This window comes from Dromiciops gliroides, chromosome 4, assembly GCF_019393635.1.
Source record: "Dromiciops gliroides isolate mDroGli1 chromosome 4, mDroGli1.pri, whole genome shotgun sequence".
Lineage (NCBI taxonomy): Eukaryota > Metazoa > Chordata > Mammalia > Microbiotheria > Microbiotheriidae > Dromiciops > Dromiciops gliroides.
This window is the reverse complement of record NC_057864.1, coordinates 351,150,844-351,170,058: the sequence shown is the minus strand read 5'-3', so window position 1 is coordinate 351,170,058 and position 19,215 is coordinate 351,150,844. Positions and strand designations below refer to the sequence as shown.

The 19,215-nt window shown below is 37.9% G+C and overlaps 1 protein-coding gene across 2 annotated transcripts in view; it reads left to right on the top strand.

The window, feature by feature from the left end:
* The window catches only part of CEP85L (centrosomal protein 85 like), a 250,546-nt gene that overhangs the window by 79,169 nt on the left and 152,162 nt on the right, over positions 1 to 19,215 (top strand). The gene's annotated exons all lie outside the window — the stretch shown is intronic.

Sequence of the window (19,215 nt, the reverse complement as noted above, 5' to 3'; positions counted from 1 at the left end):
AGCTTTCTTTTCATTTGGTATTTACTTTGACCTTTGATCTAATTGTACAGAGACCACTGATTCTGAATGACTGCTACATTCTGTAGCCATCTTTTTTGAAACATTTGTGCCTAACATGTCCTCATCTTCTGATTATTTTTTTATTTGATGATATTCATGATGTATATAATTTGGCTTCAGTTTTTTTGGGGGGGTACCTTTGGATACATTATGAAATTACTTTATTCTCCTCATGGGAGAATCTGTGAAATATTCTACTTAATCGAAACTTCTTTATCTTCTGGCTTTACTTCGAGGAAGGATGTCAGCAAATGTGATCCAGTTATTTCAGCTTATTGGTCATTGGACAAAAAGAGAACGTTAGTATTGGCATTTGGTAGATCGTCTAAGAACTATGCAGTTCTTAGTCCTGGTTGACCCTTTCTGCCATACATTACTAACATTTTGGAAGCTGGAGGAGACTCCATAGTGTGGAATACCTGGCATTTTCAATAGATTGTCTTTTTAAAAAAAATTATTTTATTTATTTATTTATTTTTTGTTTTTTTGGTGAGGCAATTGGGGTTAAGTGACTTGCCAAGGGTCACACAGCTAGTAAGTGTTAAGTGTCTGAGGCCAGATTTGAACTCAGGTCCTCCTGAATCCAGGGCCGGTGCTCTATCCATTGCGCCACCTAGCTGCCCCTATAGATTGTCTTTGTTGAAGTCAGCAAGTAACTCATACAGTCTTTGTCCTTGTGCTTTCTTTCTTTTTTTTGGGTGGGGCAATGAGGGTTAAGTGACTTACCCAGGGTTGCACAGTTAGTAAGTGTCAAGTGTCTGAGGCTAGATATCAACTCAGGTCCTCCTGAATCCAGGGCCATTACTTTATCCACTGTGTCACCTAGCTGCCCCTGATGATCCTTGTGCTTTCAAGGAATGATTAATTGTATATGCATTAGTTCTGTTCTTTAATATTCATTTATTGTGTGCTGCCTGGTAAATGTCAGCCTTGTAGCCAGTACGACCTTGGGAAGAGTCTGGGCACTGACATGTGAGATTTAAAATTGGATACTAGAGCATTAATTTCCCCTCTTTAACCTTTCCCTTAATTTATCTCCCAGACTAGTAAATGGAAGAAGCTTCTGGTCTCTAGTTAGAGCTTTTATTGTATGGTGGTTACCAGGTGATGTTGATTAGAGGGATAGGAAAGTAGAAATACAAAACAAATAGTCTTAAGTCTAAGCTTAGTCTATATTCCGTATAAAACTCACCAAAAGCCCAAGGCCACCTTTGGGGAGGAGAGCTGCATTAGGCATGTGCTGCTAACGGCGAGCCGGGCCGCGTCCAACTCCAGTCAGTGTCTGTCTGTGTCGCGCCAGTCCTTGGACCAGGAGAGCAGGAAAGAGATCGCACTTCCATTCTCTCCTTGCCTTTTTTTTTTTTTTTTGTGGGGCAATGGAGGTTAAGTGACTTGCCCAGGGTCACACAGCTAGTAAGTGTCAAGTGTCTGAGGCCGGATTTGAACTCAGATAATCCTGAATCCAGGGCCGGTGCTTTATCCACTGCGCCACCTAGCCACCCCCTCTCCTTGCCTTTTAAGCTCACACCCCGGAAGTGGAGTGCTTACCAGCTGGGCTGGCGTGTGTAGCCCATGCATGGCCGTTGGTCTCCTCCCCGAAAGGGTGGTTCTTCAAAAACTGGCATCTTTCTATATTCGCTAACCGACTGTTAAAAAACTTTTTACCACAGACATATGTTGGCTGTGAGGCCTTGGGCAGGTCAGTTAGCTTTCTAGCATGTCAGGCAACTCAGCAAGACTGTCAGAGAAGGAGCAGACCTGTCTTGGTAAAGGGAGTTTCCTCTCTCTCTCTGCTTACCTATACTAATCAAACCCCAGGGCCACAGAGCCATAGATTCAGTACCTATTCCTATTAAGTAAGAGTTTAAACTCCTTTTTATTACCAAAACTACTTGGTAGTCTTTACATTTTACTTTAAAGTTATAAAAGCAAACATGTCATCTTTCAAAAAAGGAATCAGTTCATTCTAGATGTGAATTATCTTAAAGTTTGATCTCTACATGTTTTTATAATCATAAGTAGGATTAAGGGAGAACAAAAGATAGAGCCAGTATTCTGAAATCAAAGGAAGCTAGTTTCAGTTAAAGGAAATAGAAATGAAAAACAAATGTGAATAGTGTCTAGAATGGTATGGAAAATTTCGAACTTTTAACTGTTTCTAAAAGATTTTATTTTGGTCTTTTTGCCCTCACCATCAGCTTTTCAGCAGTTTTGCAGAATAACACTGTACTAGCCTGAGAACAGTGCATGTTGTTTTCTGTAGTTAAAACAAATGAGAAATAGTTTCATTGTATTTGAGTTCTCTCAAGTGATTCTCTACTTTAAAATTACCTAGCAAAGAGATGGATATGAAAGGATCATAGATTTAGAGTTGGAAGGGACCCTAGGAGTCATCTATTTCAGGTCACAAAGGTAGTATAAATGTTAGAGTCAGAATTCAGACTAAACTCCTTTCATTTCAGTGCCCCTTCTGCTACACAGGTACTTTCTGAATAAATTATATTAAACTTATGACTTTAGTTGCATAACTAACTATGGTTAGTTAATCTCTTTAATGACCAGTTTACTCAAATATTAAAACCTTTCTGAAGTGGAAAACATCAGTTCCAACAAGGCCAAAATAATATAGTACAGAAAAATTGATTTGAGTCCTAAGAACTATGATTTATTTACTAGCACCAAACTTTACATCTACCAGGTGTGTTTTTTAAAAAATGTCTATCTGGTTGAAGTATGCATCTAAGTAGGATAGTGATATCACAATTACAGAGGTGATAACTAGTGCAATTACATCATAGAATAAGCTTCTCTGCTATGGTTCTAAATTAGGGGGGGGCCCAAAAGTACTATGGTAACAATAAAGTATAACTCAATTTAGCCTAAGCAGGGATAATTGTATATGTTCTTTCATGGTCGGGGTTAGGGGGTGGGGGTGGTGGGTGTCAGAGTCCTTACTATTCTGGAACTAACTTTTATCCATTAGTAATTGGAATTCAGCAACTTCTTGGCTTGAATAATGGAAGGTATGTGAATCTGTTGAAACAAGGCAATAAATGGTGAGTCGGTGTCTCCTTTATTAGTATATTGTGAACATAAAGGTACAGGAAGATCATACAGTGTTGTGATTTTTTTGTACTGTGAACTTGAACTGACTCAAGTCTAGAGGTTCTTAACATTTTTCTGTGTCATGGACATCTTTTAGCATTCTGGTGAAGCCTATGAACACTTTTAAATGCATAAAATAAAATACATAGGATTACAAAGGAAACCAATTCTATTGAAATACAGCTATTAAACTATTAAAAGTTCATGGACCTCAAGAATCCTTCTGTATAGCAAAAGTAAGAAGTATGTGAGACATTAAGATTAAAATATGAACATAGACTATTTAACATGGCAGACATGTCTTTATTATTCTGATTACAATTACATAAATGTTTTTCATACCTTATACTTGGCAAAATTAATGTTAAAACATATTAAAATTTGTTTTAGAGGGTCACTTTAATTTGAGGAATGGAGAATGAATTTGAGGAATGTGGAAATGTTTTATGAATGCATTTGAATTTATATACCTCTTTTACATACCTAAAAACTGAACCAAATTGTGTACAATTTTTAATTTTGTTTTTAACATGCTTCATTTCTGTAAATTTTCCCCTTCTCTTGTAACAAAGATAAAAAAGAAATTCATTAATATTAACCAACATATCTGTCCTGTTGTCTTCAGGATGTATCTTGGTCATTATAATTCAGCTTTCAGATTCCTTTTAAAAAAATTCTTTCTACTTACTCTCTAGTCTGTATTAGCTCATATCTATCCATGCTTTCTGAATTCTGAATATAAATTCATTGGTAATTACAGTGCAGTAGTGTTCTATTCCTTTCCCTATTATCATCCTGTAAGTATTTGTAAGTATTTTGTAAGTATTGCTGAGAATAAGTATTGCTGAGAAGAACTAAGTCTGTCATAGTTGATTACACAGTGTTGCAATTATTGTTTACAATGTTCTCACTTCACTCTGCAGCAGTTCATTTAAGTCTTTCCAGGTTTTTCTGAAATCCATTTGCCCATTTTTTCTTATACCACAATAGTAGGATCATGTGATTTAAAAACTATAAGAGACCTTAGTGACTTCTAGTTTCACAAATGAGGACTTGCCTAGGGTCACACAGGTAGTTATATAAGAATTCAGTTGTCTTAATATTGTCAGTACAGGGTTGTTATATCAGTGACTTTAATTATTTACATCTCTGTGGTTCCCTGACTCCATTTTCTTTCTTTTTTTTTTTTTAAATGCTTCAAACCATCAAGTACATGTTTATTTTGGATAGTTATTAGAATTTACAGTTTTCAGTATTTAGCAAAGTGCTTACACATAGTGGGTGCTTCTTAAATATTATTGAATGTCGGGGGCAGCTAGATGGCGCAGTGGTTAGAGCGCTGGCCCTGGATTCAGGAGTACCTGAGTTCAAATCCAGCCTCAGACACTTAACACTTACTAGCTGTGTGACCCTGGGCAAGTCACTTAACCCCCATTGCCCCGCAAAAAAAAAAAAAAAAGCAAAATATTATTGAATGTCTATTGTTGACTGACTTTGAGTAAATAACCTTGAGATTGGGGAGTTATATGATTCTTTGTACCCCTAATAAGGCATAGCTCCTTACTTTACACACACATAGTAGGGACTCATTAAATATTTGTTGTTTGATATTGTTATCAACTACAAAAGTGAAAAGTTTTGAAGTTAAAACTAGTCACTGGGGATACAAACAAAAGCAAAGACAAATATTTTCTACTCTCAAATACTTCAAGTTCACAGTCTAGTGGGAGAGACAACATGGAAGAAACTACAAACAATATACACAGAATAAATTATATAATCAATAGGGAAAGGCATTAAAGATTAAGGAGGACTAGGAAAGGCTTCTTGTGGCTCTTCCAAAACTTTTCATCCCTTCTCAAACTCTTTCCCAACCCGTCTTAATTCTAGTGCTTTCCTTCTGTTATTTCCTATTTCTACTGTATATAGATTGTATGTATTTGTTTGCTTGTCTCCCCCATCCACATTAGATTATGAACTCCTCGAGGGCAGGATCTGGTTTGTTTTTTTATTTTATTTTTTCCCTTTATTTCTGGGGCTTAGGAAGTGCCTGGTATGTAGTAGACTTTTAAATACATCTTTTTTTTTTTTTTTTTTTGGTGAGGCAATTGGGGTTAAGTGATTTGCCCAGGGTCACACAGCTAGTAAGTGTTAAGTGTCTGAGGTCGGATTTGAACTCAGGTACTCCTGACTCCAGGGCCAGTGCTCTATCCACTGCACCACCTAGCTGCCCCCATGTAGTAGACTTTTAATAAATATTTATTGACTGACTGACTTGAAAAAAATTCAAGAAGCCAGGAGGGTGGAGATGAGGGGGAAGAACATTTTAGGCATGGGGGACAGCAAGTGAAAACACTTGAAGTCAGGAGATGGAAACAAAGGAAGCCCAGGGTCACTGGATCTAATAGTATGTAGAGGGGACAGTGTAAGAAAACTTGAATGGTAAGGATGGATCAAGTTATGAAAGGCTTTAAAAGCTAAAACCAGGATTTTATATTTTATCCTAGAGGTGATAGGGAACTACTGGAATTTTTCAAATGGGAGGATGTTATGTTTAAGACATGTGTTTTAGGAATATTAGTTTGATGGCTGGCTGGAGGATTGTCAACCTGAATTTTAATGAAAACAGTCAAAACAACAAAATGGAGGTCCTTAATTGGGGCAAGTTAGTTTCAGCTCTAGGTGCGCCACAGCAAATGCTGGGGTACCCAAAGTGGGGGCTTGGAACTGGGTAGTGTACTAAGGCCCAGAGAATGGAGGCTGCCTGTGGGAAGGGTTAGGCATCTCACCTTTTACAAGGTGAGTTATTTTACATAACATGCTAAAGTCCATAAAGAAAGCTTGGAAATCTCTGGAGGTTAGAATTTGGGAGATCTACAAAATAATCCGGCCAGAATTGACTAGTCTGGTCAGCCCCCGGAAATTCATTGGTCTGGGAATGGAGACCTGTGCTGCTTCAGTCAGTTTTTAGTCAACAGTGGGTATTGAGGCAGGGAGAGCAGATGTCGAGGGCCTGTACTAGGGAAGTTGCAGTGTCAGAGGAGACAAGGAAGTGAACATGGGGGTCGTGATGACAAGATTTGGTAACACGTGGGATGTGGAGAGTGAAAGTGAGTTTACCAAGGTTTTAAGCCTCAGTGACTGGGAGCCTCGTGGTACCAGGAGAAGAGGGGACAGATAATGAAATGAGTTTTGGACATATTCAGCTTGTCATTGTCATCTCAGTGTTTTCTGACGCTCATAGCATATGTGTTGGGCTGGTTTCTCTGTTTCTGGTCTGGGCTTGCTCCCTAAAAGACCCCAGTATTTATTTCTGTTGGTTTCAGTGGGTTTGCTCTTCTGATGGCAGCTGTAGTCTCCACCATTAGCTTCAGCTTCAGGCTCAGCTACAATCCTTGGCTGGGGTACTGCTGTGTTCAATCAGAAAGAGCACAGGATAATTACTAGAATACTGCCTATAGAATAATTTTCTTTTCCTTTTCATACTACTAGGCTTATCTGGGTGAAAATTTTGCCTGTGTATCTATTGATTACTTCCAAATGAACAGGTTTATTATTTCATTGTAGGAATATACTAGACATATCTGCTAGGACTTAAAAACATATTAGTCTCTTGTTTTCTTTGCTACTCTGTTTTCATTTAGGAATGTGCCTAATAACAATAGAAAGAGCACGGTCACTGAAATGAGAGGACCTGGATTCAGATGCTATCTCTGTTAATTTACTTCTTCCTGTGTGACCTTGGGCAAGTCATTTGAACTCCTTGAGCCTGGTTTCTTCATTTATAAAATAAGAAGGTTGGGATAGACTCTGGTCTCATTCAGTACTGGATCTGTGTTTTTGTATAGTAATAAGAATTAGTCATTGCAATGAAGTTATTTTATGCTTGTATTATAAAAGTTAATCCTTTGTACTTTTCCTGATAAAATGGATTTTTATTAATTTTTTTTCATTTTACATAACATAGACTTCCCCTCTTCTCCCTCCAAGAGAGCCATTCTTTATATAAAGATTTTTTTTAAAAAGAAAAAGAATTGAATAAAAATTCATCAAAACAGATTAATACGTTCTAAAAGATCAGAAAATATCTGTAATGAATACTCATGCTTTTCCTCTTTTTCCTATATCTCTTTAAAGGAATTAGGGAGGTATCTTCTCATCTCTTTTCAGTTCTTTGTAATTTAGTATCATATTTGATTGTTTACAGTATTTCCCCCCTTTTACCTTGTTGTAGTTATTATGTGTATTGTATTCCTGGCTCTGCTTCATTTTCTAACTATCCATGTAACTCTCCATGCTTCTTTGTATTCATTATATTTTTCTTTTCTTAAAGCATAGTTTCATTCTATTACTTTTCACAGTTGTGGGTTGAAGATGAATTTCTAACCAGACAAGGGATAGATACATTTAAAAATGATAAAGTAGATAATTTTAATTATATGAAATTGAAAATGAATGGTTTCTGTATCAGAGTTGTCAAACTTGGGGGGTCTGCAAAACTCCAAGTTCAACAACAAAATAAATAAAAATACAATTCAACATAGGTTATATTAATTTGTGGTTTTCTAAGTCCGTGTGCAAGCCAGCAGTTTCCTTGACATTGTGAGGCCTACAATACTCTGGAGTACAGCCAGAAGTAGATGTATTTGGTAAATATGTAACAAAATAAATATACAGTTAAACATAGGTAGTAATTACATTTGAATATCAAGTCAACATGTAGCCTGTGGGCATCCTTATATATGCTGGAGTGTTTTTTTGGCGGTGCAGTGAGGGTTAAGTGACTTGCCCAGGGTCACACAGCTAGTAAGTGTCAAGTGTCTGAGGCTGGATTTGAACTCAGGTCCTCCTGAATCCAGGGCCAGTGCTTTATCCACTGCGCCACCTAGCTGTGCCCACTAGAGTGTTCCTTTTTTCTGTTTTGAGTTTGATGTCACTGCTCTACATTTCTGTATATGGTTGGCGAGGGCAGGTAAATTCTCAAATCCACAAATATGGATGCTGATAAGCTTAGGCAGCAGATCTAATAGCTGTCTACATAGTACTTACAATGAACAAGATATAGGGTTTTAATTCTGTAAGTATAGTTAGTCATTGGCTTGATGCTGTTAACTTTATCCTAGTTGAATCAATACTCTGTCACTGCTACCAAATAGCTAAATTTCTTATTCATGAACTAGAATCTGATAACTTGATATTATTTCTTTCCTGGCAGCTACCTTCTGGCCAGAACATGACCTCCCTTTTGGCTCCTTCCCTAGTCTTGCTTCCCTTAATTACAGCAGTTGTTGAGAAGTCACCACTGCTGCTTATGCCTACATGTCATTAGGCTTTAGGTTTTATGGTGGAGGTGCACAGGTATGGCTGGCATCCTTTCTCCTCTTTGTCTTTTCCTTTTACTCCCATCCTCTTCCTGTCCTAGTAGTTTTTGTAATTTTCCCTCATATTTGACCTCTTTCTGTTTATAAAATATGTACTCAGATAACTCTGCTAAATGAATACTAGGCAGCTATTATTTAGGCCACCAGGGGTAATAATTTGTGAAGGTGTAAGTAGAAAGTTGCTGCAAGATTGGGAGATTGTACTCATGACTAAGAGAAGAATAATGGAGGCAGAACTGTGTGATGCTTGTCAGAATTTTTATGATTAAGGATAAGTAAGAGATGAAAAGTAGAAAGGAGAAAAATGTAGTGTGTGAAAATGGACACACAGTCTTTGAATATTTCATCATTAGAGGAACTCCCAACATCATCAGTGCAGGTCTAATGTAAAATCTTAGTTTCTTGGGACATTGAGAATTTAAGTGACTTGCCCATGGTCATAGCTGGTATTTGTAAGAAGCAGAACTTGAACTCAGGTCTGCCTAAGTCCAAGAATATCATCGGCTCACTAAACCATGCTGTCTCTCTAGCATTTTTGATAAGATCTTTGATTTAATCCATCAGTCAATCAGCTTCCACAGGTTCAATTACCATCTGTCTGCTGATGATTCTTAAATCTATTTATCTTGCCCATTCTCTCTGCTGACCTTCAATCGCACATTTCCAACTGCCTTTTAGACATTTGTAACTGTATATCCAGTAGACATCTTAAGCATGATATGGCTAAAACAAAACTCATTAGCTTCTGCCATAAACGCTCTCCCTCCTTTACTTTCCCTATTACTGTAGAGGGTAACAACATCCTCCCAGTCTTTGCGTTTACCTCCCATATCCAGTCAGTTGCTGAAGTCTGTCAGTTTCACTGTGGCACCATCTCTTGAATAGGATTCCTTCTCTCCTCTGACACTGCTGCCACTCTAGTGTAATCTTTTATCACTTCAAACCTACATTATTGCAATAGCTTGCTGGTGGGTCTGCCTGCCTCAAATCTCTCCGCATTCCAATTCATCTTACATTCAGTCACTAAAGTGATTTCCTAAAATGCAGGTTTGATATTCTCCCCCCACTCCCACCAAAACAAAAACAAAACTCCAGTGGCTTCCTGTGGACTCCAGGAGCAAATACAAAATGCTCAGTTTGGCTTTCAAAGTCCCTTATTCAAAGTCCTCCTACCTTTCTAGTCTTCTTATACTTTACTTCTCAGTGCATACTACTAGATCCAGTGATCCTGGCCTCCTGGGTGTTCCAGGAACAAGATGTTCCATCTCTCTACTCCAGGCATTCTATTCTCTCTGCATGGGATGTCCATCTTCTTTTTTTTTTTTTAAGTGAGGCAATTGGGGCTAAGTTACTTGCCTAGGGTCACACAGCTAGTAAGTGTTAAGTGTCTGAGGCTGGATTTGAACTCAGGTACTCCTGACTCCAGGGCCGGTGCTCTATCCACTGTGCCACCTAGCTGCCCTGGATGTCCATCATCTTGTCTGACCTACTGATCTCCCTGGCTGTAATTTCACCTTCTACAGGAAGCCTTCCCCAATTAATTCCAGAGCCTTTCCTTGGTTAATTCCTGTTTATCTCACTTATACCTTGTGTTATTTGCATGCTGTCTCCACCATTAGATTGTAAGGGTAGGGACTGTCTTTTGCCTCTTTTAGTGTCCTTAAACACTTAGCACAGTCTGGCATGTAGTAGATGCTTAATAAATGTTTATTTATTGATTGTTGATTGAGGTACCTTCTGTTTCAGTTCACATTTAGGACACTTTACCTTTTGATAGTTACTTCTCCCCCCTTTAGTTTTAAGTCTATTTTCTTTCTTCAGTGGAAGTAGAGAAATGGATGCTCGATTTGATGTATTCAATATTTGCATAATCATTGTCAATACTTGAAAACTATGTAGTGAATCTTTTTGTTGTTGTTGTTGTTGTTGTTGTTGTTGTTGAGGCAATTGGGGTTAAGTGACTTGCCCAGGGTCACACAGCTAGTAAGTGTCAAGTGTCTGAAGCTGGATTTGAACTTGGGTCCTCCTGAATTCAGGGCCGGTGCTCTATGCACTGCACCACCTAGCTGTCCCTATGTAGTGAATCTTGACTTTATTCAGCAGTTATTTAAAAAAAAATGTAAATATGGGGGCTGTGTGACCCTGGCTCTGGGCAAGTCATTTAACCATCATTGCTCCACACAAAAATAAAAAATTTTTTGGGGGGTTTTGTTTTTGCAGGGCAGTGAGGATTAAGTGACTTGCCCAGGGTCACACACCTAGTATGAGTCAAGTGTCTGAGGCCTAATTTGAACTCAGGTCCTCCTGAATCCTGTGCTAGTGCTTTATCCACTGTGCCACCTAGCTGCCCCCCCATATATATATATATATTTTTTTTTTTTCTGTTTAGAATTTTATTTTCCAAATTATATGTAAAAACAAATTTTGACATCAAATTTTAAAAACTTTGTGTTCCAACTCCTCTTCCTCCCTCCCTTCCCACCCCCCACCCCAAAGAACTCAAGCAGTTCAATGTAAGTTATACATGAATAGTCATGGAAAAGATCTCCACATTAGCCAGGTTGTGAGAGAAAACAGACAAAAACAAAACTTCAGATTAAGGAACTATCCAAAAAAATTATGCTTCAGTCTGTTTTCAGATACCATCAGTTCTTTCTTTGTAGATGGATTGCAATTTTCATAAGTCCTTCAGAGTTATATTGGATCATTGCATTGCTGAGAATAATCACGTCCTTCCCAGCTGATCATCTTACACTATTACTGTTCTTTTGTATACAGTACATTTCACTCTGCTTCAGTTTATATAGGTCTTTTCCAGGTTTTTCTGATAGAATCCTGTTCATCATAACCTTTATATAGTACCTTAAACTTGACAAAGAATTTTCTTCACAATAGCCCAGCAAAGTAGGTACCATAAATTTTGCCATCTTAATCAACCATCATAACTATTTTCCTCCATCCTATTCCCTTCCCATGATATTTACTCTATTTTCTATCTTCTTTTACCCTATTCCTCCTCCAAAGTGTTTTGCTTCTGACTACCCCCTCCCTTTTTTTCACCCTTCCCTTCTTATCCTCTTCCCCTCCTACTTTCCTGCAGGGTTAGATAGATTACGTCTCCCAATTAGGTGTGTATGTTATTTTCTCCTTGAGCCAATTCTGATGAGATTAAGCTTTTTGAGATAATTCTGTATTCTAAATTTTCTTTCTCCCTCCCTTCTCACCCCAACCCCCAAGAACTCAAGCAATTCAATATGTCATACATGTGCAGTTATGCAGAACATCTTCACGTTCCTTGAAAGTGTTTTGCTTTTTACTACTCCCTCAATCTGCCCTTCCTTCCCCTCTCCCCCCCCCCATCTCCTTCCCCTCCTACTTTCCCTCAGGTCAAAATATATTACTATACCCACATGAGTATGTTTGTTATTCCCTCTTTGAGCCAATTCTGGTGATAGTAAGGTTTACTCACTCCCCACTCCTTCCCCCTCTTTCCCTCCCCTCCATAAGCTTTCTCTTGTTTCTTTTATGTGAGTTACTTTTCCTCAGTCTACCTCTCCCTTTCCCTTTCTTCCAGTGCATTCTTCTTACTCTTTAGCTTTTTTTTAAAGACATCATCATGGGTTAGGTAGGTGGCACATTGGACAAAGCACCAGCCCTGAACCCAGGAGGTCCTGAGCCCAAATCTGGTCCCAGACATAAGTCACCCCACACTGCCTCCCCCACACACAAAAAAAAGGATAAACAAAAAAATAAATGCTTTACAGATTCTCTTCATATTCAGTTCAGACCTGTGTCCTCTAAGAATATTCCTTTCAGCTACCTAATACTGAGAAAGTTCTTATGAGTTCAAAGTATTATCTTCCTATGTAGGAATGTAAACAGTTTAATCTTTTAATATCCCTCATGATTTCTTTTTCCTGTTTACCTTTTTATGCTTCTTTTGGGTCTTGTATTTGAAAGTCAAATTTTCTGTTCACTTCAAGTCTTTTCATCATAAATGCCTGAAAGTCCTCTTTTTCATTGAAGTCCCATTTTTTCCCCTGAAAGAGTATACTCGGTTTTGCTGGGTAGGTGATTTTTGGCTGTAATACCAGTTCCTTTGCCCTCCAGAACATCATATTCCATGCCCTCTGGTCCTTTGATGTAGGTGCTGCTAGATTTTGTTTTATCCTTACTGTAGCTCCACAGTATTTGAATTCCTTTTTTTTTTTTTTTAAAGTGAGGCAGTTGGGGTTGAGTGACTTGCCCAGGGTCACACAGCTAGTAAGTGTTAAGTGTCTGAGGCCGGATTTGAACTCAGGTACTCCTGACTCCAAGGCTGGTGCTTTATCCACTACGCCACCTAGCTGCCCCAGAATTCCTTTTTTCTAGCTGCTTGTAATACTTTCTCCTTGACCTGGGATCTCTGGAATTTGGCTATAATATTCCTGGAGGTTTTCTTTTTGGGATCTCTTTCAGGAGGTGATCAGTGGATTCTTTCAATTTCTATTTTAGTTTCTGCTTTTAGACTCTCAGGGCAATTTTTCCTGACAATTTCTTGGAAGATGATGTCTAAACTCTTATTTTGGTTATGGTTTTCATGTAGTCCAATGATTTTCAAATGATCTCTCCTGGATCTATTTTCCAGGTCAGCTGTTTTTCCAAGGAGATATTTCATATTGTCCTCTATTTTTTTATTCATTTGGATTTGCTTTACTGTGTCTTGGTTTTTCATAAAGTCACTAGCTTCCATTTGTTCAATCCTAATTCTTAGGCAATTATTTTCTTCTGAGAGCTTTTGTATCTCCTTTTCCATTTGGCTTTTCAAGCTGTTGACTTTTTTCTCATGACTCTGCTGCATCGCTCTCATTTCTCTTTCCATTCTTTCCTCCCTCTCTCTACATCTTCCTTCTATCTCTCCTACTTTCTCTTTAAAGTCCCTTTTGAGAGCTTCCATGGCCTGAGACCAATTCATATTTTTCTTGGAACTCTGGATGTAGGGGTCCTTAGGTTGCTATCCTCTTCTGAGGGTGCACCTTGATCTTCCTTGTTGCTAAAGAAACTTTCTACAGTTCTCAACTTTCTTTGCTTTCTCATCTTGCTGTCTTTTACGTGACTTTTAACTCCCTCTTACAGTAGGGCCCAACTTCCAAGCTATACTGTCCCAAGCTTCAGAGGGTCCCAGGTGTTTCAGTTTGAGGAAGGGAAGGTTTTTCTCTCACCTGGCCTCTTCTCTGGTCTGAAGATAACCTCTAGCCAACTTGCTAATTAGCCAGTGAAACTTTTTGCGTGCTGTGGTTCTTAGCTCTGATAAGCCGCTCCCCCTCCCCGGGCTAGCTATTCAGACCTCTCACCAGACTCTAAGCTTAGTTCCAGAAGACACCTATGCTGCAGCTGATTCGGAGGCTCAAGGGTAAGTTTCTCTGGCACAGCCTGCCTGGGGACTGTTGGTATGATCGCGGTGTTGGCCTCTGCTGCCAACCCAGTACCACCTTTTCTAAGCTGTCTTTGGCTGGAAAAATAATCTTAGCCCATCTTTTTGTGGGTTTTGCTGCTGCATGGGTTGTTTTATGGCTATTTTGGGGGGTAATTGTGTCAGGAGCTCTGTACGTTTAATGTCTTTCCCCTGCCATCTTGGCTCCTTTCTCCATGTTTCTAACTTTCAAAATAGAATCAGTCTTTCCCTAGGATCCCTTGTTTTTCTTACCTTCCCCCAAATCCTTTCAAGACTTATAGGTCCTTTTCTTTTTCTTTTTTAATCTTTTTTTTCTTTAGTGAGCCTTTCTCATCTGACCAATTCTACTTTTTAGATGGTCTTTTCTTGGGTGAATTTTTGTACCTCTTTTTCCATTTGGCCAGTTCTGCTTTTTGAGGAGTTATTTTCAGTGGAATTTTGTACCTCCATTACCATTTGGACTATTCTGTTTTTTAAGGTGTTATTTTCTGTGCCTCCTTTACCAAGTTGTTGACTCTTTTCATGATTAGCTTGTGTCTCTCTCATTTCTTTTCTCATTTATTTCTTCAGTTTCTCTTATTTGTTTTTTAAAGTCCTTTTTGACCTCTTCCAGGAATTCTTTTTGGGCCTAAGACCAATTCATAGTTTTCTTTGAGTCTTTAGATATAGCTTTTCTGACTTCATAATCTTCTCAGTTTGTGTTTTGTTTTTACTTATCACCATATTAACTTTCTGTGGTCAGGTTCTTTTTTGTCATTGTTGTTCATTTTCTAGTCTTTTTCTTGACTTTTAACTTTATGTTAAAATTGGGCTCTACTTTTGGGTGATGGGAGCACTCTGACAAACTTTAGGTTTTCTGTGTGCTGTTGTTTACAGAACTAGTTCAGGGGCAGGGCGGTCTGCAAGTTTTTCAGCTCTTCCAACATGGTATGATTTATGGAGAGGTGTAGTCACTGCCCCCTTGGCCTGTGCTCTGGTTTGTGAGCTACCACAATAACTCTTTTCTTCTCTGGAGCTGTAACCAGGGTCCCAGCTTCCCTTTGGCTTGCATACTCTTGTGTACTAGTGCTTCTCCTTGTCCTGGGAATGGGACCTATTGACCTCTATGGGTAATGCAAGATGCTTGAACCCAGTATCACCAAAGGGTCCCCTGTAATTTTCCTTTTTTTTGCCCAGTTTTCTGATCCTCTTATGGTCTGTGGGCTAAGAACTTTGGAAGTTCAGCTGCTGATTCAGTCACCCCAAAGGCCTGCTGCTGGCTTGTTGGGGTGTGGTCTCTGCTGGCTTGTACTCTACTCTCACCCCAGTAAGTCAGACCTTTCTTTCTTTTTTTAAAAATAATAAAAGTATTTTATTATTTTCCAGTTACGTGTAGAAATAGTTTTCAACATTTGTTTATATAAGATTTCCAACTTCAAATTTTTCTCCCTCCCTCACTTCCCTCCCCCCTCTCCTAGACAGCAGGTAATCTGATATAGGTTATATATATAAAATATCATCAAACACATTTCTGCATTAGTCATGTTATATGAGAAGAATCAGAGCAAAAAAGGGAAAACCTCAAAAAAGAAAAACAAAAGCACCAACAACAAAAGAAATAGTATGATCTAATCAGCATCCATATTCCACAGTTCCTTTTTTTTTTCTTTCTGGATTTGGAGAGCCTTTTCCATCATGAGTCCCCTGGAACTTTCTTGTTCCATTCTCTTGGTGAGGAGAATCTAGTCTATCACAGTTGATCAATGCATGATGTTGATGATCCTGTGTACACTGTTCTTCTGGTTCTGCTCATCTCACTCATCATCAGTTCATGCAAGTCCTTCCATGTTTCTCTGAACTCCTCCTGCTCATCGTTTCTTACAGCACAATAGAATTCCATTACATTCATATACCATATCTTGTTCAGCCATTCCCCAGTTGATGGGCAACCCCTCAATTTCCAATTCCTTGCCATCACAAAAAGAGCAGCTATAAATATTTTTGTACATGTGGGTCCTTTTCCCTTTTTTATAATCTCTTTGGGAAAAAGACCCAAAAGTGGTATTGCTGGGTCAAAGGGTATGCACAGCTTTATAGCCCTTTGGGCATAATTCCAAATTGCTCTCCAGAATGGTTGGATCAGTTCACAGCTCCACCAACAACGCATTAGTGTTCCATTTTTTCCACAGGTTCTCCAACATTTATTTTCTTTTTTTGTCACATTAGCCAATCTGATAGGTGTCAGGTGGTACCTCAGAGTTATTTTAATTTGCATCTCTCTAATCATTAGAGATTTAGAGCATTTTTTCATATGGGAATAGATAGCTTTGGTTTCTTCATCAGAAAACTGCCTGTTCATATCCTTTGACCATTTCTCAATTGGGGAATGACTTGGATTCTTATAAATTTGATTTAGTTCCCTATATATTTTAGAAATGCAGCCTTTATCAGAAGTACCAGTCATAAAAATTGTTTCCCAGCTTTCTGCATTCTTTCTAATTTGGGATGCATTGCTTCTCTTTGTACAAAACCTTTTTAATTTAATGTAATCAAAATCATCCATTTTGCATTTCATAATATTCTCTATCTCTTGTTTGGTCATAAACTGTTCTCCTTTCCAAAGATCTGAAAGGTAGACTATTCCTTCCTCTGCTAATTTACCTATGGTATCACCTCTTACGTCTAAATCATGTACCCATTTTGGCCTTATTTTAGTATAAGGTGTAAGATGTTGGTCTATGCCTAATTTCTGCCATACTATTTTCCAGTTTTCCCAGCAGTTTTTGTCAAATACTGAATTCCTATCCCAGAAGCTGGAGTCTTTGGCTTTATCAAACAGTACATTACTAATGTCATTTACTACTGTGTCTCCTGTACCTAGCCTATTCCATTGATCCTCCACTCTATTTCTTAGCCAGTACCAGATAGTTTTGATGACTGCCACTTTATAGTAGAGCTTCAGATTTGGTACAGCTAACCCATCTTCCTGTGCCTTTTTTTCATTATTTCCCTTGATATTCTTGACTTTTTGTTTTTCCAGATGAGTTTTGTTATTATTTTTTTCTAGCTCTATAAAATAGTTTTTAGGTAGTCTGATTGGTATGGCACTGAATAAATAAATTAATTTAGGTAGAGATAAAGTCAGACCTTTCTTGCTGATCTTCTAAGTTGTCTAGGGCTGGAAAATTGTTTCAACCTGTTTTTTTCTTGGTTCTGTCGCTCCAGAGTTCATTTTGAGGTGTTACTTTAAATTTGTTTGGCTGGAAATTTGTGAGTGCTCAGGTGAGTCCCTGCCTTCACTGTGCCATCTCTGCACTGTCGCAAAAGAGGTGTTTCTTAACTTAAGACCAGTAAATGTGTTTTAGAATACATATTTGAATTGTACATTACATACTTACTATTCTCTAGCTTTCAAATAAGACATTAGCTCTACACCTACTTTTAGTTGAAGTTCTTTGTTAATATGTCTAACCATTCAGAAAGCAAGTTTAGATCAAAGTAACTCCATGTGTGTATAAAATAAAGTACACTTGTGGTTTTTATTTTAATGACATGGAAACAATTGCTTTTAGAGCAGGGGTTCTTAACCTGAGGCCCACATGTCCCAAAGAACTCTGTAGATAGATTTCAAGGGGGTCTATGAGGATGGGAAAAAAATAATATCTTTATTTCAATATAATTGGTTTCTTTTGTAATTCTATGTACTTTATTTTGTGCATTTAAAAACACTATTCTGAGAAACGTTCCATAGCCTTTAATAGCCTGTCAAAGAGGGACACTAACCAAGTTAAGAACCCTTGCTTTAGAGGAATTAAAGTACTAGAGAAAGTACTTAGAAAATTGAATTGAAAGATAAAAAATAGTGTTTACTGTTTTGTTGGAGTGAAAAGTATACTAAAGAAATTAGAGCACTGAATCAGTTTTAGAAGCATGAGGTAACACATACACTCTTAGCCAAACTTGAAATAAGAAATGTCTGCAAATTAATGTTTCTAAATTCAACTGTGGGGTAAGAGTTTTAAGTTGTGAAAGTGGTTAGTAAGAGAATTGTCCTAAAGGGTTTATCTTCATTTTGGTGGTAATTAAATCAGCAGAGTCTGTTGTTATTTATGTTTTTGGTGATTTTTTTCCAGTGTTCATATATGCTGATTTCATTTGGGTCACATAATATAATTTTAGAGTTATAAGGGATCTCAGAGAAAATTTGAATTTCTGCAAGAGATAAATTTGTCTAATACTTTCTTCTACTCCCTTTATTTCTCCTAAAGCTTTCAGTGTATTCACCTATCCTTATCCTCATTTTTGTTTCATAGAAAGAATTGGTCCTTTTTTCTAAAAAGTTATAACTCCAATTCTTTCTTCATTTATCACCTTAATTCCGTTAAGTTCTCCTAACCTTGTGTTTGTTTAAATAAATAAAAGTCACCGTCTTTTGTGGTTTCTTCTCTTCTGCCTATCGGACTTCTCAGGTCAAAATCTGCTTGACAACCAGCCATTCTTATGCTCACATCTCTAGTTTTTCCTCTTTAGTACCAAAGTTCTTGAAAAAATGTTCTCATTTCCTCATCACCCATTATACTCAATTCCTTAAAGTCTAGTTTCTCTAGAACCCTCCCTCCCATTCTCCTAAAGTAGTTCAGACAATCATATTTGTTTAATAAATGCTTATTGAATATTTTAGATCTAAAAAAGACCTTAGAGATTATCTGTTTAACCCTCTCATTTTACAGATGAGAAAACTGAGGCCTGGTAAGTGGGAGATCTAGAATTGAAACTGAAGTTCTCTGATGTTCTGTCCTCAAAGCTGAAAAAGCATACCACTTTTTGTCTTTAAAAAAAAAGATTCCTTATTTTGTACTGTTGTTTTTCAGTTGTGTCTTGCTCTTTATGATCCCATTTGGGGTTTTCTTGGAAAAGATACTGGAATAGTTTGACATTTTCTTCTTCAGTTCATTTTACAGATGAGGAAATTGAGGCAAATAGGGTTTAAGTGACTTAGAGTGACTTGGCTAATAAAGTGTCTGAGGCCAGATTTGAACTCAGGAGGAGGATTCCTCCTGACTCTAGGCCTGGCACTCTACTGCTCTACTCAGCCATACTATTACTTAATCCCATTTTTTTCAGTATTTATCCATCTTGACATTACGTATCCACTAATTCCTTATTTATTACTTTATTGGTGCCTTTCTTCACTTCTTTAACATTGTGCTCTTAAGGTTTTCCTAGGTTTCTGATCATACCTTCTCTACTTCTTCC